We start from the raw sequence: 10,792 nt of genomic DNA, 5'->3' as shown, positions 1-10,792 counted from the left end.
TCTTATGACTAACCTTGCATTAGCACCTTTTCACCCTTGGCACTGCAGCCAGGCTCCGTGCCTAGCCTTCACTCTGCTGTTTCCACACGCCCCAGGAGGTGGCAGGTCTTCGCTGCAGTCTACTTTCCCATTTTCCCCCTCCAGCCCTCCCCTTCCTCAGGCCATGGTCATGGCACCACCCTTTACATCTGGAAAGGTCATTGGAGTCTATACTAGTGTTTCTACCTCAGCCAGCACATGCGCATCAAGACAAGACTGGTTGGTTCTGGGTCTTTAGTGAACCTCAGACTCAGTGCATGGAGAGCCTCCGCTATACTCCGAGGACTCAAGAAGGGTGCTCATGGCTTCACTCATTCATTCAGACACTCATGAAGCGTGTTAGGTGCCAGGCTCTATCATCCATGATGAGGACACAGAGATGAATACATTGTTCCTGTTCTTCAGAATCTTAGTCCAAATAGAAGACGAGCCTATGAACTGAAGTATTCGCAGAGTGGTGGAAGTCCAAGCAGAGAGCTGTGGGAGCCGGAAGTGAGAGCTGGGAAGTCAGGAGGGGCTTCCGGAGGCGATGGGCGAGGAATTTGCTGGAAGCAGCAGCTGGAGAGGCTTTCCAGACAAAGGAGGAGTGAAAACACAGACACATAACTGGGTCAGGTGTGTCTGGAGCTCAGACAGGCTTGAGGCTGACGTCACACGGAGACTATACTCATCAGCCCCGGAGACACTTCGGAAGTCAAGATTGCTGCTAATGAGAGGGACTCAGCCATCACGACTGTCATTGGAGGAAGGCCTGTGACAAACAGCACAACCAGTCATAACCTCAGTTAATTAAAACCCTAGATGTCTAATTCTAGACACGAGGAGGTACACAGGCTTGCCAAGGTAATGCAAAGAACCCCTCTTGTGTGTACTAGAACACCATTATGGTGTACCCCAGGAAACCAGGTGACATAGTGGTAAAGAACCCACCTGCCAGTGCAGGAGACATGAGAGGCGTGGGTTCAGTCCCTGCATCAGGAAGAGCCCCTGGAGAAGGAAATGGCAACCCACTCCAGTATCCTTGCCTGGGAAATCCCATAGACAGAAGAGCCTGGTGGGCTATAGTCCATGGAGTGACAAGTCCACACAACTGAACATGTGCATTATGGAGTGCCCCAGGGCTTCCTAATTGATTTTGTATTTATTTACTCCTTTTCACAGCTAAAAGTGTTAGCAAGGGGGCACCCGGATTTGAACCAGGGACCTCTTGATCTGCAGTCAAATGCTCTACCACTGAGCTATACCCCCAGGCCTGCATCTAACATTAATTGCTTGATCTGGGCACCTGACTTTCTTACAGCCCTGCTCTGGGAGCAGGCAGCTTGCCCCATGACAGCCTGGCTCTCCCTGCCATCGTTCACTCACTCATCCACCCCTAAACACCTACTCACCAGCTTGTGTGTGCCAGACACGCCCCTCTCCTTCCATTTCTCTGGCTCTGCCTACCTTGGCCCCCCCAGTGCCATCTGCCCTGTGATGGGCGGTCAGTGGCTTTCCCCACCTAACAGAACCGTGGTCCCCTCGTCCTCTCCTGCACTCGGGTGTTGAGGAGCAGAGGGGGCCCCGCCCAGGCAGGGGAGCAGGTACAAGAACCTGGCCAGGACTCCACTCCCGAGGACAGCTGACCCCCACCCTTTCCTCTTTATCATGTGCTTCATTCACTTAGCCCCCTTCATCCACTTAACCTGCAAATATCATGGAGAAATAAGGTGAGCCAGTTCCGGATTCCCTCTCCAGGAGAAAATTTATTTGCAGAGGGGGTGGAACACCATGAGAACTTGCTGGTAAATTCCCAGGGCATGGAAGACTGTGGGCAACAAGCTTCATAGCAGAGGGCAGGTGGCTCTGCATGAGCAGTGGGAATGGGGAGGCAGCTGGGGAGGAGGGTCCTCTCATCCAAAAGGCTGGGTGTTGGTGTGGCAGAGAGCTGGACTCCCGGTCCCCGCCACTGACGGAGCAGCCCAAGCAGGCTTCGAGTCCCCCATCAATTCTTCCCAGGGCCCCATCCTCTCCCCATGGAAGCATCTCCAGGAGAGTCTACAAGGCTCATGGGCTTTGGTGGTGGTAGTGGTTTAGTCTCTAAGTCGTGTCCGACTCTTGCGACCCCATGGACTGTAGCCTACCAGCCTCCTCTGTCCATGGAATTCTCTAGGCAAGAATACTGGAGTGGGTTGCCATGCCCTCCTCCAAGCGATCTTCCTGACCCAGGGATCAAACCTGGGTCCCCTGCATTGCAGGCAGTTGGGGAAGTAGCTATTTTGTCCAGAAATACTGAAGAGGGGCCTAGTCCCCATGGACTGGTTTGTGGCAAGTTTTCCTGGCACCTGAGTGACTGCACACCTACTGTGCCCTCCGCATCTCTCAAGTCCATTGGGACCCACTTCCCTCCATTGATATTTTCAGATTAAGCTTCCATGTGGGAAGGGTGAGGGGGTGGGAATAGTGGGGCGAGTGGGGGGAGGGGTGGGAGGTGGCACCAGCCCCAGCACAGCTGATGGAGCTGGAACTGGTCCCTGACCAGGTGTCCTGGGGCCCAACCCGTATATGGACCCTCTCCCTGGCCAGGTGAGCCCAGGTCAGCCCTTCCCTGGCAGAGACCTGGCAGGAGGTCACTGGCTGGCTCCTGCTCCACGTCAGACACCCAGCCTACAGTCTCCACCCATGATGCTGCCTGACACTCCAGGCCCCCCCAGGAAGGGGGCGTGTTTGACCAGCTCTGCTAGGAAACGGGCCTGAGGGACTGAAGTAGCAAAGGGCATGCATCCCGGGTTCGGAGGGACAGGCCCAGGGGAGACACCGCTCCGTGGGCTCAGCCCTTGGGAGGTGGGGCCACGAAGAGGAGACACTCTGAGGACAGTCTGTGGGAGAGACCAAGCCACGGAGACACTGCAATACGAAGGGGCAGCTCTCCCAAAGTGTTCTAGTTAATAAAGCAGAGTCAAAATGTTCAGTATGTTCAATTACTCAGGAAAGCAAGAGACATGGGTTCTAAGCTCTGTACGGGTGAGGAGAGTTCTTAGGACTTCCCTGGTGGTCCAGTGGCCAAGATTCCGCACTCCAATGCAGGGGCCCAGGTTTGATCAGGAATTGTTTGTCAGGTTTGTCAGGGAATTAGATCCCACATGCGGCAACTAAGACCCAGTGCAGCCAAATAAATAAATAAATGTTTAAAAAGAGAGAGAGAGGGTTCTCGCTGAGTGGCAGTCACAAGAACCACTCCTGTGATGGGAGAGAGGACAGAGGACTAGCCGGAGGGTCCTCCACCCGTTTGTTGCACAAAATGTTCAAAGGATGCTTTATGTTGGAAAAAACCTGGTGGTTTTTAAATCACCACACCGTAAAACAGAAACATTTTGACTTTTACTTAACAAATTTCATGAAATGTTTCATTATTATATCTTATTTTCAACAGTTAAAGAAAATTGGCTTCTTTAGGTTGGTGGTGTGGCTTTTAGTTAGACATGAATTTCTTAGATATGATGCTGGAAGCTCGATTGATTTGTCTTCAAAATTAAGAACATCTGCTCTTTATGAGACACTGTTAGGAGAATGAAAAGGCAAGTCACAGTTCAGGAGGAGGTATTTGCAAGCCATAGCTGATACAAGCCTTGCACCATAATATGTTCACAACTCATCATAAGAAAACAAACCACCCAAATGAAAAAATGGATGAAAGATGTGAGCAGACACTTCACTACAGAAGATAGATCATGGTAATAAGCACCCAAAAATGCCATCAGCATCATTAGTAATTAGAGAAATGCACCTTAAAACCACAATGAGTTACTATTGAGTTAGCTGAAAAGCTCATTCTGGTTTTTCCATAATATCAAATGGAAATACCCAAACGAGCTTTTTGGCCAACCCAATACTACATTACATTAGAGCGTAAATGAGAAAGACTGACCATAATAAGTGTTGGCAAGGATGTGGGGTGACCGGAAGATTCATACATTGCTGTGCAAACAGAAAATTGTATAACCACTTTGCCAAACAGTTTGGCAGTTTCTTAAAAAAAGAAACATGCTCCTAGCATAGGATCCAGCTGTTCCACTCCTAAGTACTTAGCTGAGAGAATTAAAAGCATTTATCCATGTGCTTGTGCACAAATGTCACAGTAATGTTTTTGGTAAAGCCACAAATTGAAACAACTCAAACGTTTATCCACAGGTGAGGGAGTAAACAAATTGTGGTGTATGCATGAAATGGAACATTTCTCCTCAATAACAATGAATGAACTATCAATACATACTGCAATAGGCTTGCATCTCAAATAATTACCTTGAGTAAAAGAAACCAGACCAGAAGAGAGAAAGAAAACACAGAGAAAGAGAGAGAGAGAGAACAGATGGCTTGATTCCATTTATATGAAATTCTAGAAAATTAATTTTCAAAAATCAAATGAATCTGTGGTCAGATCAGTGGTTGCCCTGGGGTGTTGACAACAGTCTAAGGGACTATTAATAGTATTTTAATAGCATCCATCTAGTCAAAGCTATGGTTTTTCCAGTAGTCATGTATAGATGTGAGAGTTGGACCATAAAGAAAGCTGAGCACTGAAGAATTGATGCTTTTGAACTCTGGTGTTAGAGAAGACTCTTGAGAGTCCCTTGGACTGCAAGGAGATCCAACCAGTCCATCCTAAAGGAAATCAATCCTGAATATTCATTGGAAGGACTGACATTGAAGCTGAAACTCCAATACTTTGGCCACCTAATGCGAAGAGCTGTCTCATTGGAAAAGACCCTGAGGTTGGGAAAGATTGAAGGCGGGAGGAGAAGGGGATGACAGAGGATGAGATGGCTGGATGGCATCACCGACTCAATGGACATGAGTTTGAGTGAACTCCAGGAGTTGGTGATGGACAGGGAGGCCTGGCGTGCTGCAGTCCATGGGGTCGCAAAGAGGCGGACACGACTGAGCAACTGAACTGACTGAGCTGAACTGAACTGAAAACTGAACAGTATGGGGAGAAAAAGCAGAGGAGTGGCAGGTGGCTCTGGGCCCCACTTTGGACACATGTGCCAGCTCATCTCCCCACCAGCCCCCCTTCCCTGAGCTCTGCGGCCTCCCCCCCCCAGCACTGTCAGCACCAGGCAGAGCATTTGCCTTCACACCTGGGAGGGGCACTGGCTGCTCCTGTCCACCCATCTTATGGGGAAAACAGAAGAAAGCAGAAGGGATTTAGGTCGACCCTTGGAGTCATCTGCGCTTATGGGGTCCACAGCGTCTGGGTGCCTCCCCGCCTCCCATCTCCCTGAGCCTCTCATTATGGTTTTAATGTACATTCCTCTAATTACTAATGATGCTGATAGCATTTTTGGGTGTTTATGAGCCTCTCAGGGAGGTCATCCCAGCTCCCCAAGGCCAGCTGAGCAGTGGATATCAGCCTCCCTCTCTTCTGACCATCTCTCAAGCTGTTTGCCAGTCTTCGCTACCCCTCACTCCCAGGACACAGTCCCCACCTGCTCATCTCCTTTTGGGTGCCACACTGTCTTTCAAGAACTTCTTTTCAAAAGTTCCCGCTTGCCACCAGCACAGCCCACTTTGGGCCCCTTCGCTGTGGCTGGGCGGCCCCCAGAGGCTTCTTCACCAGCCTGGATGCAGGGGGCCTCTGCTCCCCCCTCTCTGGTGGTGCTGGGTGGCCGCTGCATGCGGGATGGTGGGCCTCCCCCATCCCTGGTTCCCCAGTGCCTTGACCTCAGCTCCTGATTGGCCAGAGGACACAGCCGGGACTGGTCATTCCTAGAAACTGCCCTCCCCTCCCAAATTGTGACCTGTGCTGGTCCCCACCTCAGTACAGCCTCCTCTCCTCCCCCCACCATCCCCTCGCTCCGCCCTCTGACTGCCTTCTGTTCTCCCAGGTGCTCACCTCTTCCTGGCTTCTGTTCACCTTCCCACCCAATACTGATGCCAAGGTGGGTCACCCATCTCCACTGGCTATGCCCTCAGTCTCATCACCTGCTCATGACGTCAGCCAAACCCAGGACTCCTGTCTTCCCTGTGTGTTTCTGAATCTCTGCAATAAGTCCCCTTGGTGTAAAACTGAACCCTCTCCTTATGGACCCCAATACATACCTGTTGGGTTACCCCCTCACCCCTGGTGGGACCTCAGCCCACAACTCATCAGGCTCCCTGCCTTCCTCCTAGGGGTGAGGCACCCCAGGGCAGTCATTGGTAACCCCCTTCTAGGGCCCAGCTTCACATGAGCCTGCTCTAGAGCTGGGGATCTCTCCCTGTACTGAGGTCTGCACCCCAATGTCCAGATCCCATGAGGTGCCTTCACTCTCGGGAGGCACCCTACAGGGACTTCACCCTCTGTCCAAGGCCCTTCCCCAAACCTCCCTCTGCTGACCTTGGGTCAGCTCTCTGCCCTCTCAAGCTACCTCGATCATCCCATTTGGGGAAGGACATCCAGGACAGTAGGGAGGATGGAGGGGATGAAGCTGTTGTGAGTTCTGGCCTCAGGGGACCTGAGTTATTGTGTGAAAAGAAAAGGGACTCCTAGCAAGGGAACAGGGGCTTCCCAGGTGGCGCCAGTGGTAAAGAATCTGCCTGCCAATGCAGGAGACCCAAAATACGTGGGTTCAATCCCTGGGTTGGGAAGATCCCCTGGAGTAGGAAACTGGCAACCCACTCCAGTATTGCTGCTTGGAAAGTCCATGGATAGAAGAACCTGGCGGGCTACCTTCCATGGGGTCACAAAGAGTTGGAGCAAGAGAACCAAGTGAGCATATGAGCCTACTGTAATAATAATAACAACAACAACAGAACAGCAGCAGGAATCCTAGGGCCCTGGAATCAGAGAGAACTGGGGTTGACTCCAGTCCTGAGTTTCAGTACTGGTTTTAGCCACTTACTAGCAGTGGGATCATGTATAAGTCATTTCACCTCTATGAACTTCTAATTCCATATCTTTAAAGTGGGCAGCAAAAAAAAAAAAAAGAAAAAAAAAAGAAAGTGGGCAGCAGAGGATGAGATGGCTGAATGGCATCACGGATTCAATGGACATGAACTTGGGCAAACTCTGGGAGATGGTGAGGGACAGGGAGGCCTGGTGTGTGGAAAGACAGGGAGGGGTTTTCCATGTCATCCTCCGATACACCTGACTCGGGCGGTTACCTGAAGCTTGGATATTTAGGTCGTTTCAAATTCCTTTCCATCTTAAGGAGCCTTGTGATGAACAGGGAGTTTGTTAAGGAATCTTCGCTTGTGGCTCAGCTGATAAAGAATCCACCTGCAGTGTGGGAGACCTGGGCTTGATCCCTGGGTTGGGAAGATCCCCTGGAGAAGGGAAAGACTACCCATTCCAGTATTCTGGCCTGGAGAATTCCATGGACTGTATAGTTCGTGGGGTCACAAAGAGTCTGACACGACTAAGCGACTTGCACTTTCACTTGGCCATAGATGCTGTGTTTGCTTTTTAAATTTTGTAACATTTTAGCAATAGTCCTGAGAGCTAACATTAACTGAATGTTTACTCTGTTCCAGGGACTTCTAAGTGACCTGTTTCATTTAACATCCACACAAGCACCAGAACAGGTACTACTGATTTTTCCATTTTGATGTTGTTCAGTCACTCAGTTATGTCTGACTCCTTGCGACCCCCTGCCATTTCAATGGACCGCGTATTAATAAAATGAAAACTGGACTGGAGTGGGATATAAGAAAGTGGAGTTGGCGGGTACAGACAATTCTTCTGAGTCATTTTCTGGGAAATGGGAGCAGAGAAACTGGGCAGGAACTAGAGGGGTCATGGATCAAGAGAGACTTTTTCAAAAGTGAGTGCTAGGACTTCCCCGGTGGCTCAGTGGTAGAGAGTCCGTCTGCCAATACAAGAGACACGGGTTCGATCCTTGGCCCGGGAAGAACCCACATGCCACGAACAACCAGGTACATGCGCCACAACTACTGAGCCTGAACTCTAGAGCCTGGGGGGCCGAAAATGCTGAGCCCAAACGCGTCAACTACTGAAGCCCGTGCACCCTAGAGACTGCTCTGCAATAAGAGAAGACACCGCAGTGAGAAGCCTGAGCATCACAACTAGAGAGTAGACCCTGCTCGCCACAACTAGAGAAAGCCCGCACGGCAGCAATGACCCAGCACTGCCAAAAATAAATATTAAAAAAAAAAAAAAACAACCCAAAGCCTCAATCAGGGACTTCCCTGGTGGTTCAGTGGTTAAAAGGTGGGTGATGTTAATGTGGTGCACCTAAGACAACAATCCTGTAGAGAGGAATTAAACGTTAATGCAGGAGAGAGAAAATGCAGTGGGGTGCTTGAGGAGGCAAGAAGCGAATTTAATTCACAAGTGATAGATTGACCTTGACAGATGAGAGTGAAAACATTTCTTCTTAACAGAGGGGAAGGCAGCTGCTATGAATGCAGACAGACTGGTTGCTTGGAATTAATGGGAGAAAGGTGGAAATGGTTTTCATCTAATTGCATCCATTGTCAGAATAGTTAAGATATTCAGCTACAGTAGGGGAGAGTGAGGGAGTGTTGAGAATTTGAAAAGAGCATAGAAGAGGTGAAGAAGCCGTCTCAGAAAGTGAGAAAGCAAGCATATACAAGACTCCTCCGTGTGTGTGTGTGTGTGTGTGTGTGTGTGTGCTGTATGCTCACTCATATCTGACACTGTGACCCTGCCAGGCTCTGTCTGTGGTATTTCCCAGGCAAGAGTGGGTTGCCATTTCCTCCTCCAGGGGATCTTCCCAACCCAGGGATTGAACCTGCCTCTCTTGCGTCTCCTGCGTTGGCAGGCGGACTCTTTAGCACTACTGACACCCTAGCTACATCCGATGCTGACCTGAGATTTTGGTCACAGGTGAACTTTGTCAGGACGGCTGTGTGATTGTCCCCAGCAATGTCCGGCTGCTTGGATGTGGGCATGGAATAAGCGAATACCTGCACTGTGATTTTGCCAGGTAGATTCCATACAGGGAGAGAGGGCCAGATATGTAAGAGGTTTGAAAGAGAGTTGTTGATTCGCTGGGCCACGGGATCCAAGCTGTGTGGGCAAGAGGAGAGAACGCCCTGTGTGGGCGGGGAGGCAGGTGATGAAAAGCCATATGGTGCCTTGAAAGAAGACCTGAGAAGGTCAGCAGACAGCGGTGATGGTCCGATACTGTGTTTGAAATCAAGACCTCGAAGGCAGCAGCCTCACTGAGGAGCACAAGATCTACATCTCAGGTGCCTACTTTCTGCACCACAGTGCCGCCTCCCACCCACTGGTCCATGAGCCCCTTGAGAACAGGGATCCCGCCTCACTTTTCTTAAGGATGCTCAACTCTGAGCCTGAATCTAGTACATCGTGCGTGTGTGCTGAGTCACTTCAGTCGTGTCCGACTCTTTGTGGCCCCATGGACTGTAGCCCTCCAGGCTCCTCTGTCCATGGGATTCTCTAGGCAAGAAACCTGGAGTGGGTTGCCTTGTCCTCCTCCAGGATCTTCCTGACACAGGGATCGAACCTACATCTCTTATGTCACCTACATTGGCAGGCAGGTTCTTTACCACCAGCACCATCTAGGAAGCCCCAAATCTAGTACACAGTATTTAATACATATTTGTTGAAGGAAAGACAGGGAACTAAATCCTACATGAGCAGCTATGCGAAGTGCCCCTACCTCCTCAAGGTGGGAAATGAGCTCCTCTGAGTTTAGGGCCAAACGAAGGACAGGACTTGGGCCAGGTGGCTGAACCGCACGTGAAAAATTCCAGGTATCTCTGTACAAGGTCAGTGTTTTTCTACCAGCTTGGATTCCCCAGAGCCTGGTGCTGACCTGCAGGACCTTCTCCAGGTGCCTACCCTCTCTCTGAGAGTTTTCAGCAAGGACTTCCTTTCCAGAGATTTGCACCGGGGAAGGCTGGGGGCAAGGCTGTAGTGAGAAGGGAGAGGATGCTGAAGGGACTCTGGAGGTCAGACATGGAGAAGGGGAGAGTGGGGAGGGGCCCGTAGCCAGTTCATGTCTTCAACAGATATTTCTTTTTATCTTGGGCTCTGCCATGTGGGATCTTCACTCCCCCACCAGGGATCAAACCTGTGCCCCCTGCACTGGGAGCATGGAGTCTTAACCACTGGACCACCAGGGAAGTCTCTCAACAGACATCCTTTGAGCCCCTACATTGTTCCCCTCTGTGCCAGATGCTGACGACCCCTGGCTGATTAAGGAGGTTCATGGTCCAGAGAACTGTGCCCACTGCAGATATAACCGCCAAGGGACAGCATGATCATTGTGGTTTCAGACCATCAGGGTGAGTCTCTGCCCCTAAAGCCAAGAGTCCTTTGTGAACTGAGCCGAAATGTGCAGACGTTGAGAAGTGATTTTCTTGCAAACACCCTTGTGCACAGCAAGAGGGAGGGGAAAGGGAAGGCGGTGGGAGCCGGGGCCCAGGAGAGGGAGCAGGGCTCGGGTCAGCTCATCTTGCCATCAGGCTGCAGTCTAGCTAGCATCTCTCCTTCCTGTCTTGTCTCCTCCAGCCCAGACCGTGCAGGGCCAGACACGGTTTTGTTGTCTCAGGTCTCAATCTGTTCACTCCCTCTAGTGGACATCTGTTGAGTCTGTTTACCCAGCATCCATCTCTCCAGCTCTTTATTAATCTCCGGTTTCTCATCTTTCCCCACAAATACTCTCTACCGGAAAGATGAGCCCTAAGGTGGGTTCTGTGAGTGAAGAAAACAAGGGGGCACCCGGACTTGAACCAGGGACCTCTTGATCTGCAGTCAAATGCTCTACCACTGAGCTATACCCCC

The 10,792-nt window shown here is 50.7% G+C and overlaps 2 non-coding genes across 2 annotated transcripts; both read right to left on the bottom strand.

The window, feature by feature from the left end:
* Positions 1-1,215: 1,215 nt before the first annotated feature.
* TRNAC-GCA lies at positions 1,216-1,287 on the bottom strand. Its single transcript has one exon. It is a non-coding gene; the product is annotated as a tRNA-Cys (tRNA).
* A 9,433-nt stretch (positions 1,288-10,720) lies between these two features.
* Positions 10,721-10,792, bottom strand: TRNAC-GCA. The gene has a single exon. It is a non-coding gene; the product is annotated as a tRNA-Cys (tRNA).

The sequence above is a fragment of the Cervus canadensis genome, chromosome 3 (assembly GCF_019320065.1).
Source record: "Cervus canadensis isolate Bull #8, Minnesota chromosome 3, ASM1932006v1, whole genome shotgun sequence".
In the NCBI taxonomy this organism is placed as follows: domain Eukaryota; kingdom Metazoa; phylum Chordata; class Mammalia; order Artiodactyla; family Cervidae; genus Cervus; species Cervus canadensis.
Note: the sequence above shows the minus strand (reverse complement) of the source record. Positions and strands in the feature narration are given on the sequence as shown.